The sequence below is a fragment of the Mastomys coucha genome, chromosome X (genome assembly GCF_008632895.1).
Source record: "Mastomys coucha isolate ucsf_1 chromosome X, UCSF_Mcou_1, whole genome shotgun sequence".
In the NCBI taxonomy this organism is placed as follows: Eukaryota; Metazoa; Chordata; class Mammalia; order Rodentia; family Muridae; genus Mastomys; species Mastomys coucha.
Window position 1 is genome coordinate 137,135,956 of NC_045030.1, and position 11,554 is coordinate 137,147,509.

At 36.2% G+C, this 11,554-nt stretch overlaps 1 pseudogene; it reads right to left on the bottom strand.

Annotated features, from left to right (window-relative positions):
* Positions 1-4,354: 4,354 nt before the first annotated feature.
* Positions 4,355-10,405, bottom strand: LOC116096514 (annotated as a pseudogene).
* Positions 10,406-11,554: the final 1,149 nt, after the last annotated feature.

The window sequence follows — 11,554 nt, forward strand, 5'->3', positions numbered from 1 at the left end:
TGTGATACGCTGTTTTAACCAGGAATCTCGACATAAAGTAAAAGACTGAATGATAACATCTGGCTCTTTGCCAAAATAAGTCAGTGCTTGCTTTCTACCAAGCATGATCATATGGGCCACAGCCTCATAATATGGCAAGATATTATGTTTAGGAGACATCCTTGAATGCATCCACATGAGAGGTGCTTTTTGCCATAACAACACTGTAGGAGTGTGAGTTGTGTTGAAAATTAATAAATGCAAGGGTAAAGAATAATCTATGTAAGTAAGAAATTGATTTTTAATAGCTCTTTCTACCTGTTGTAAAGATGACATTCCTTCTCTAGTTAAAAATCTAGGAGAATTTGGATCAGACTTACCTCTGAGAATATCAAATAAAGGTTTCAATTCTCCTATAGTAAGCTTTAGATAGGGATGAAGCCAATTTATATCACCTAAGAATTTTTGAAAATCATTTAAGGTTTTTAATCTGTCTCTATGAATTACTATCTTTTGAGGAATGATAGCTTGATCCATGGGTGTAAAGCCTAAATAATTATATGGATCCCGAGTTTGCATATTTTCTGGATCTATTTGCAGTTCCTTTTCATTTAAGGCAACTTGTCTCTATAACATAGAAGTATATCCTAAGGATTTTTTTTCCTGCTAATAGGACATCATCTGTGTAGTGGGCAATATAAATCATTGGCCATTTTTTGTTTATAGGTTCAATGACTTGTGCCACACATTTTTGACATAACATGGGACTATTACCCATGCCCTGAGGAAGGACTGTCCATTGATATCTTTTCATAGGTTCTTTAAAATTGACAGATGAAACACTAAAAGCAAATCTCTTGCAATGCTCAGGGTGCAAAGAAATTGTAAAGAAAGAGTCCTTTAAATTCATAACTATCTTATAAAATTTTTTGGAATTGCCACTGGAGATGGAAATTCAATTTGCAATGCTCCCATAACTACGATTGTTTCATTTACCTTTCTTAGATCTTGTAACAATCTCCATTTACCTGATTTTTTCTTGATGACAAATATTGGCATATTCTACGGGGAATTAGATTCCTTCAGATATCCTGCCCCCAATTGCTCCTGCACTAACAAAGAAGCAGCTTCTATCTTTTCTTGACATAAAGACCACTGATCAACCCACACTGGGATATTATTAATCCACTGAATTTTATCTGCATGGTGTGCAGGCAAGATAGTGGCCATCATGGAAAATGCTTCAAACCTTTACTATTAGAAGGAGGCTTAAGGCCTCCAGATGTTCTAATGTTCTGTTCTGACCTCTGCTTATTAGCTATTTCACTAGGGCTGCACAAAACAAGACCCATTTGTGACAACAGATCTCTCTCCAACAGAGTAACAGGCAGATTTGATATACATAAGGTTGAATTTGCCCTGAATTACCTTCCTCATCTCTCCAAGTCAAAAGCTTAGAGCTTCGTTTTTGGGTTATTGGCATAACCAATTCTTTGGACATGAGTCTCAGACAAAGCCCAGGTTGAGGGCCAGTCTTGTCCTCTAATGATAGTCACATCAACTCCAGTATCTATTAAACCTTCAAAACTTTTCCTTCAGTAGTTAATTTAAGATTAGGTCTCTTGCTAGTGATTGTACCCAGTATACATCAGAAGAACCAAAGCAACTCTGTCCTCTCTCATTTTTAACAAAATTAGAAGGCATTGGGTACAGAGGGATTAAAATTCTCTCGTTAGTAGGTACTATAATAACATCACGAGGTAAAGCAGCCATAATCTTAATCTCCCCTTGATAGTCCCATTCAATAACACCTGGATAAATCTGCAATCCTTTCACAATTAAGCTACTCCTCCCTATAAGCAGTCTCCAAGTCTTTGTAGGCAAGGGCCCAAAGACTCCAGTAAGCAGAATTTGATCTTCCATTTCTGGCGTTAATACTATGTGGCAGGTGGAACAGAGGTCCAATCCTGCACTTCCTGGGGTTGCCCTGAAAAGTTCAAAGACAGATTTCCTTGGCTATGCGGCAGGCAGCCTCATGGCCCCATATGCTGCCTGTTGTTTTAGGAAGGGGGCCTGGGGCTTCCCCCTCCACTTGTTTCCCGACAAGGTATTGTCTTGAAAGCCTTTTTTAAATCCACAATCTCTGGCCCAATGCTTCCCCCTCCTGCAATGAGGACAGATTTTTGGGGCAGTGCCTGACTGCTGCCTGTTTGTGGCCCCTGATTTCCTAGGGCAATCATTTTTAAAATGATTCAGACTTCCACATTTAATACATCCTTTATTCTCCTGCCTTTACACCAAGATCTCTTGAACCGTAGTTCCCTGCAATGCAGCTGCCAAACCTTGGTTATAGGAAGATCCAATATCTGCACAAAGGCAAATATATCCAGATAAATCCATCCAAACCTTTTGTGGCTGAATAGCAGCTTTGCATGCTGCATTAGCGTTCTCATAAGCCAACTGTGTAATAAATGGTCTGTCCATATGAGATTCCCCAAGAATTCTACTCGCAGCCTGCTGTATCCCGGCTATGAAATTTTGAAAAAGTTCCTCTGGACCTTGTTGGATGCCAGCTAGGCTTCCATTAACCTCACCTTTCATAGGCAATTGAATCCAAGCCTATCTCGCTGCCATCACAATTTGTGCATATACCCCAGCAGGATACCCAATCTGTTTAGCATTTCCTTCATACTGCCCGTCTCCCAGGAACATATCTAGATTCCAGTCTGGATTACCTGACTGAGCATTCTGCACAGCTGTTCTTTGGCTGACCTCCCACCATTCTGAACTCCAAAGTAAAAAAAAAATCACCTCCTTGCAATGAAGCCTTAGATAACTTCCTCCAATCTTGAGGTGTTAAATTTGACTCTATTACATTGTCCAATAGTGCCTGCGTAAACAGGGCATTTGGACCATATTGAGCCTGCTTCTTTTAGATCTTTTATCACCTTGAACTCTAAGGTCTGATATCATCTATATCTCTTTTTTTGCTGATCAAGCATTTCCACTACAGGAAACACTAGCACTCCCGAAGTGTCTTGCCCGTTTTCGTGAGCCTGATTAATTGCTCTCTCTAAAGGTGATTGAACTGTCTCAAGATTACTGTCCTTTCTTTTGCCTGATATGTCTTTAGTTCACTCAGCTCATTATTCAATTTCTGCAACTTGATTTCAAACTCCAATTTATTTATTTGTAAATCTCTCTGAGCCTTCTATCCTGTTATAGGCTACATAGAAGAGGCAGATGATGTCATAGAGGACCTAGAAGGAGCAGAAGATGCACATGGAAGCCAGTCCTCTCCACGAGATCTATTAGATCTGCTTTTTGAGGAAGTATTCTGACTCTCTTCACTTTCTGTATCTGTGCTCGAAGACTCCTGTGAGATCAATTCGCTATCTGATACTCTACCTCTCTCTTCTATGATCTCTCCTTTATGAGTGCCCAAAGGTGGAGAGTGAATCTATCGGCCTGATTATTCCTCAGAGCTCTTCCAATTTTTTTCCCATGTCTTTTTATTTAAAATCCTTACTTCTTGAATCCATGGGCAACAAGATTCTATCTCATCCGAGAGGTCTTTCAATGCATTTTTTCTACCCTTATTTCCTCTTGTCTGAAGCAACTTATTTGAACTCTGTACTGCTGCTTTTGACTCATTTGAACACATTTCACTGTCATAACCCCTAGGTGACAAACCCAACCTAATCCCATACTCTTCTGCACAAACAACACACTTCTACAATATGAAAATAAGGCTAGTGCTAGCATAAGAATTGCCTACCATGCAGAATGGTGTACAACATTTTGTCCTTTTCTTCTGATCCTTGGCAGAGCTCTGCTTTTGACAGTGTGTCCTGTGTTTATCCTCTGTGCCTGAGGCCATATTTCCATGCCATCTGAAACTGCATGTAGTTTCACCAATGGGGTTCTCTCAGCAGAGGGAGCAAGGACCTGAAAGAGAATTTGAAATTCGAGAGAAATAACAAACACCAAGTCAAAATATTCTCCAATCAAGGTATCCAACTTTACTTAGGAAGGCTAGGATTTTTATAGTCAAATGAAAAACCGAAACCAAATCTCTAGGTTACATGATATTTGCATAACATAAACACTGCAGAAAAGGTCAGGTGCCAAAGTTCCCAGCAATTTGAATGTCTTCAGGCAGTAGGCCTGAAGTATTCGTATCTTGGTGTGTGAACTTCTAGACGGCTTCTTCAAGGAATGAACTGACAGTCTGCGGAGAGCTTTTTGTTTGAGCTCCCCAGGTGGGAATAGTAGTTTCCAAGCTGAGACTGTCAGAGGTCAGATGACTGAGCTGAAGGGGGAGGTAACAGTCATGTGTGCTAATTCTCATGGATAATTATGCATTAATCAAGAATTATACTAAGCAAACCCCCATACTACAGAACACCAACATGCTAAATGTTAGAAACTTGGCTTCATTGTATCAATCAGGCAGATTTCTGGCCAGAGAAGCTACAGTGAAACTCCCCAGAGCTAATAAGCCCAAGTAACCCAGGACTCAGTAGAATGCAATAACTGAATCCTTATTGCAAACAGTGATCATGTGACCATGTTCAAAGTGTGGATCAGTATAAACAAAGGAGGCGATATCCCTAGGCAGGTTCCACAGAGAATAAATTGGATCATGGTGCAGATGGGAACGATAGAGTTACTTGCACTTGTTACTAACATTTGTCTCATTTATTTTTCTTGGATCAGTGATCTTGAAAGCCATGACTACAATAATTGTTTTAGCCAAAATAACAGAAACTGCTACAGTGAAAACAACTGCAAATTTGGTCTGCTGCTGGATGCAGGTAGCCATATGGGGACGGCCAATGTAGAGCAAGGAACAAAGGAAACAAAATATGAGAGAGATGAGCAGAATGTAGCTGAGAAGTCAGTTATTTGCCTTGGCAATGGGATTGTCATATGGTGCTTCAAAATGATACTAAGTATAACAGCTGTGAGAGCAGAGAAGCACAGGGCCAAACAGGCCAGAGCCATACCCAAGGGGTCTTCATAAGCCTGGAAGGTCTCAACTTTCTTTAGGCAGTGAGTTTGTTTCATGTTGACACACTGATCATTTGGACAATTCCCACATTGATCCATGCCTAGTACAGGAAAGGAAGTATCATTAGTTTTATGTGAGAATTTTAGACTAGAGCACATCATATTTTCACTACTTTTTAAAATTAGGTTTAAGTATTAATCTACTGAAAGTCCTTAATGAGAAAGCACCACAGAAAGAATATTTTGCATCTCTTAATGATAAGCAATGACACATAGTCCTAGGTGGGCTCAAGAATCTCCTTCTATAATTACATTGAAATTTACACTGAAGTTTATTCAATTTTAAAATTTCAATAGAATTGGAAAATCATATACAATTTACATTTTGTATATCAGTCTTTCCATCAGCAGCATACATTATTATTCAGCTATTTTAAATTCACCTTGTTTTTCTAAACTGTTATCTTAGCATGAAGGGAATCTAGTGCTTCTCAATATATTGTGTGTTGTCTAATATCATTGGAAAACACAGATCATTATTTGTGGTGAGTTCTTTGTGTAGCTTCAAGGATATTGTCAAGAATATTTCCAATATACCAGATCAAAGGAGTAGGGTCAGATAAGTTTTTGACAAGGATTAAGATGAAAACAGCTGAGGAATGTGTTCTTTGTATCTTGGTTGGCTCTTTATGTTCCTGAGAACAATAATCATGACACCTTTGTTTTCTTTGTTTGTTCCATAGCCACTCTGTTTATGCATGTTTGTTCCTTGACTACTTTGTCTTTGTCCTCTTTCTGACTCTGTTTTTGCTTATGCCTAGAATGGTATAAAAGTAGAATAAAAAAAAATCTGCTTCAGCTTCAGCAATGGCTGAAGTCATGTTATAATGTTGTCTAATTGTCTCTTCCTCTCTTGAGACCCTTTCACTGACTGTGCTGGCTTTGTTAGTTATTTACAAAATAATTCATAAGCATAGCAAAATTACAGTCATTAAATGGTAACAAAAATAATTTTATAGTTAGAGGAAGTTTTACTACAACATTAGGAGCTATATTAAAGGGTCACAGTTTTAAGAAGTTTGAGGATAACTTGTTTATTCTTTTGAATTATTTAATTACCATTTCATCATTACTATACATAATATAAATATATTTATATCTTTTGAAATATATGAAAGTAACAAGTTAAATGAAAAGAATTACAATATAATATTTTTCTGTGTTGAACTGATGAAGAAAATATATTTAGTTCATTAATTTTGATTTTATATTTATGTTACTGTATCAAATCAATAAACCTTTTATTGCAATATTTCAATACAATATTCATTTCAAATTTTTCTTGCATTATTCACTTTATTGTTGAGTCAAAAATGCTAAATATTATTTATGTTTGTTGTTTTTATTGTTTGTTTTTTCAAGACTAGATTCACATGCCTCTTCCTCCTGAATGTGAGTGCTGGGATTAAAGACGCATCACCACTGCCTAAGTTAATGCTGAACATTCATTCTAATGCATTGTTTTATATCTGAGTACTATATCCACCTCTACTTTGTTCATGTTAAAATTTCAGTGAAATATTTATGCACTTGTCTTGATATAATTTTTATTGTTTTATTGTTTATCTAGTTTTTCTCATCCCTACAATAATTATGATATGTGTTAGTTACTTGGTATACTACCAATTATTTCATGTTCAATACTTCCCTGGAACTCTTGAGACAAGACAGATACCACCACTTTTCAAATTTCTAATATCTATGTAAAATTATGTACTGCAGCATTATAATGGGTACTTAAATAACATATCTATATAGTGACTGACAAACTCATCTGTTTCAAAAATGCAACTTGACCAGTTGGTAAGGCGTATAATTACCTGTCATGCTGGAAATTTCATTCTCTGGCATGGGGTACAATCAAAACAGCAGACAGCCTTTCCTTTCTGAAGGAATTTTCAGACTACTACACTGCATGGCATATTGCATACTGATGGCAGTGTCTAACAAAAATTACATATGTGTTAGTAAAAGGAGATTTATCCACTTAATACAACCTGTGATTTGCAGTTATATCACTAAAAATTTTCATTTATTTTCAAGTATAACAAATCAGAGAAATATTTTATTATAATTTTTAAATAGTATTTGTTGGGAGCGACCTTGTTTGAACGGTAACTGCTGTGGCAGCCATAAGTGCTTACTGACACAAAGTCTGGGCCTCCATGGGAAAGTACTAGATCAGTTAAGAACAAACAGCTATAGATCTTGCAGTTAGGTGCCTAGCAACCTATTCTGTTCTGTTCTTTCTTCTGAATTTTTTACTCAGTTAACATCCTGTTCTTGAGAACACCTGCACTCCCCAGAGACAAAGCGACTCTCCACCCCCCTCATCCCATATCCTGCTTCTATGAGCATATAACCTCTGTGGGAATGATAAAAATTTGTAAGCTTGATTTGACTTCCTGACTTGCTGTCCCTTCTTCACGTTTCTTGTCCCCCCATTCTCTTCCAGGTGGTCCCCCATTACCTGTTGATTGTCCCGTGGGTTGGGACAAGTATTATAAACATATTGTAATATATGTTTTATGATAAAAATATAAATAAATAAGTGATATTTCTTCATTTATAATTAAAAATCATTCTGAAATTTATCTCACCTGTCTAAAGTCCATGGTCAATCTATCATTTCTTCACTTATATATAATTGCTGACCATGCAGAAAACTTTGGAAAAACTTTTCTATTTTCACATTAAGTCCAAGAGCTGGTAGAAGAGTCATAGAATAGAGAATGTCATATTCTGTATTCAGTTTCCCTCTTTGATTAGTATTGAATTGATAACCAGAAGGATTTATAAATTTGTTGTTCTGTAGGAAAGGAGCCAACTGAAATAAATTTATTGTTGTAGTTTAAAGTATATATGCACTTTTGGAAAGATAATCTGAAAATCTGAATGCTTCTAATTTCAGTTATCTATTCTAAAATGTGACATTATTAGAAGACCTCAATACAATAAAAGAAAGGAATATACAACTAGAACTAAATATCATTATGGATTGGAAATATCAGTTTCACAATGGAGATAATGACTTACAACATTCACTGCTTAGTAATAGTCATGAAGAGTGAGTCATTATCAACAGGTTTTTCCTCATCAGTATTATTAGACCATCAGGTCATGAATTGAGTTTCTTATAACATATATACAGATGCAGAATTACTTAAAGTAAGAAAATAAGCATTTCATCAAATCAACCAACAAATTATTGATCATTTAAAGGACATACATGATTCTTGCTTCTGTATACAAACTTAGTTTCGAATGTTCAAAGTATAATTATGTGTATGTATTGGAAATATACTGGGAAAAATCATTAACTTAAACTCTTTTCTTTTGAAAAAATCTGTGAGAATTTTTATAAAGTTTTATCATTTTGTCATATATTTACCTGTGTCTCAATAACTCTATCTCTACACATCCAATTTCCTATTCTGTTTCTCTCTTTTAAAACCTTCCAGACCCAAAAATAAGCCACTAAAAACATGGAGTCCCATTTGTTTTGGCCAGCTCTTGAATATGTGGTCAACTCTGAAGTGTAGCTTATATATGCAGAATTATTCCATTAAAATTGATTTTCCTCCTATAGGAAGATATTATTTGCAAATAGCTTCTTTTGCAAAGGTGAAAATTTGTGCTCACTACTTATTTGTGTTAGGATTTTGTATGACTCATGTTCAAGAGCTCTTTGAATGCTATCATAATTTCTTTGAGTTCATATGTGTGTGTCTACCCTGTACTGCTTATAAAATAATGTTTCCTTTTTTTCAAAACAAATCATTTTTATTGGATATTTCCTTTATTTACATGTTAAATTATATCTCCTTTCCCAGGTTCCCTTCTGGAAACAAAAAGAAAATAAAAGAAAATAAAAAATATCCCTGTTCCTGCCCCGATCTCCCTGCTCACCAACCCACTCTCTCCCACTTCCTGGCACTGGCATTCCCCTACACTGGGGCATAGAACCTTCACAGTACTTTTCTTAAAAATCTTCAATCACTCATGGCTCTTACATTTTTTTCTATCTCCTCTTTGACATTGATGCATAAGTTCTGAGGTGAATGGTGTTATAGAGACATCCAGTTTAGGGATAAATCCTTCAAAGTGTCTCACTCTCTGCCCTTTGTACAGTTGTGGCTGTCTGTGTTAGTTATTATCTATTCAGGAAGAAGCTTCTCTGATTAGAGTTGAGGGATGCCCTAATGAAGAAGTATAGAGTCATGCTATTAAGAGTTGTCTTATTATATGGTCCTTTAGCAGAAAATTTGGCTTTTTCCTGAGCCTATGACCTATCCATTCTAGCATTTTTGTTTATATATACAGTGTCAGATGTGGGTACTGTTTTATGGAGTGAATCTTAAATAAAATGATAAAATTGGACTTAGGTTGGATAACTCCTAATATTTGTAGCACAATCTTGTTGGCATGCCATTATTATAGATTTCAGAGTTTCTAACTTGGAGAAATTGATGATTTCTCTTTGCTTCCCTTAGTAAGAGAAGCACCTTTCAGCACTACAAAGACTAGTCAGTAAGGGTGGAGTTTCCAGTTGAGTATCAGATTGATTTCTCCACGTTTCAAGTGGCTACTATGAGTGTTTTCAGCAATAGGTTCTTAGTGCTACATTGTGGGAAATATTCCATAGCATTGATTCTAATATTTCCAGTATGCTCTTGTCTCTTGATACTAACTCATACCAGAAAACAGGTTTATGTTATATGCAGCAAAAGGGTACAGAAATAAACCCACTTGGGAGAAAGTTTAGTAAAATACTTTTGTATTTAAAACCTATGGCAAACTTTTAGTCAAATGTTGACACTTCATACTATTCAGTGGGAATATTATTACCTTCCAGGAATAAAATTCCATTCCTTTTCCAGTGTTCTTTTGCCAATGTTCTATATGTTGAATCAGCATTTCATTAAGTGCATAGGCTTCAGCATAGACAGCATTGTATAGGTTGTACCTTGCTCATGGACACTTCAAACTAGTGTCTGGATAAACATTCTAGTAGGATTTTATTTGACCAATTTATTTGACCAGTGTCTTACAATGAGATGGAAATGAACAGTTAAAATATGTCCACCATAGCCTAGCAAGGGAAGTATCTTTCTTGTAGTTGGAAGGATGCACTGGCTGGATGAATTTTTTTAAAACCAGGAATCTTGGAATAGGGATGTGAAAAAAAATTCCCATGAAAGGGGTTAAGAAGGAAGTCTCCTTTACTTATGTTCTTATCCAACTGTAAGGTGGTTATCCAGAGTCTCTCAATGCCTAAAAGTTGGCACAGTCTAAAGGGTACAGTTAGAGTGTCTGAGTCACTGTAAATAGTAATAACTCTTGCTGATGACATCTCATGGGAGATAGTGCCACAACAATGGAATACTTTTCTGGGGCCAGCATCTACCACATTATGCCCACTGAGTGAACTTCCTTGTTATTGCATGGAATGGCATTTCCATGTATCACAGAAGAGTATTGTACTACAAAGAGCAACTTTGGGCAGGTTGATGAAAGACAACTCTGTGAATGACTAGTGGTCATTCCTGAGATAGCCATGGCTTCCTGGAAGCTTCTTGGTTCTGGTTAGTGAAGATCCCAGGCATAAAGCTGCCAGAAATGAGAATGGCTCCAGTGGCAGCAGAAAACTTCTACAGTGCTCACTGACCACTTTTACTGAAGGAGATGGTGCTGACACAAACAGGGTTCTCAATGTCATTGATAGCCCTAAATGCAAGCAACAGCTTCTTCCATGCTTTCTTCAGATATGATGTAGATCACATTTCCTTTTGTTGATGTATTACTTCATCTAAAAGTCAAGGTTGGTATCATTTGAGAATGTACTTTCAGTAAAGAATTTGAGAACAGCCCCATCCTTCATTTGCGAGAGAGCAAAGGCTCTGGACATTGTATAACTTTCTTTTTATCAAGAACCCATACTTGGACCCATACATGAGCAGTGTGGAAAAGGTATTTTTTTTTAATTTTGTACAAAATTGTCCTTGAATGCTTATATTTTTGTATAGTCTGTGTATTATGTGTTGTTTTGTGATTATAGTACATATTAAGCTACACTAGATCCAAATTGTTGTTTTATATCTGCTATTATATTAGATGAACAATGTACATAGTTTTTACTTTTCTGTTTTTCTTGCTTAATTTTCTAGAGTGTTTTATTACTTTATTTCTTATAATTTCTCTTACATTCATAAATCCCTAAGGTTTCACCGGGCTTTCTATTTTCTTCCCATTGTGAGATGGATCTGTTTTATTCTCAGTTGTTGAGTGTGCAGAAGAAAAAATTTCTGTTAAACTTACATGACTTTTTGATATCTAATTCATAGAGTTATGTCCCAAACAACATATCTTTGAATTAGTGATTTCTTCTTACTATTTGGAGTTAAAACACTTCTAAGTTTTATGAGCACATTATATTTAATATTATTTTCAGCTTTATTTTTGAGATTATATATCATATATTGCTTTTCCCTCCTTCGTCAAG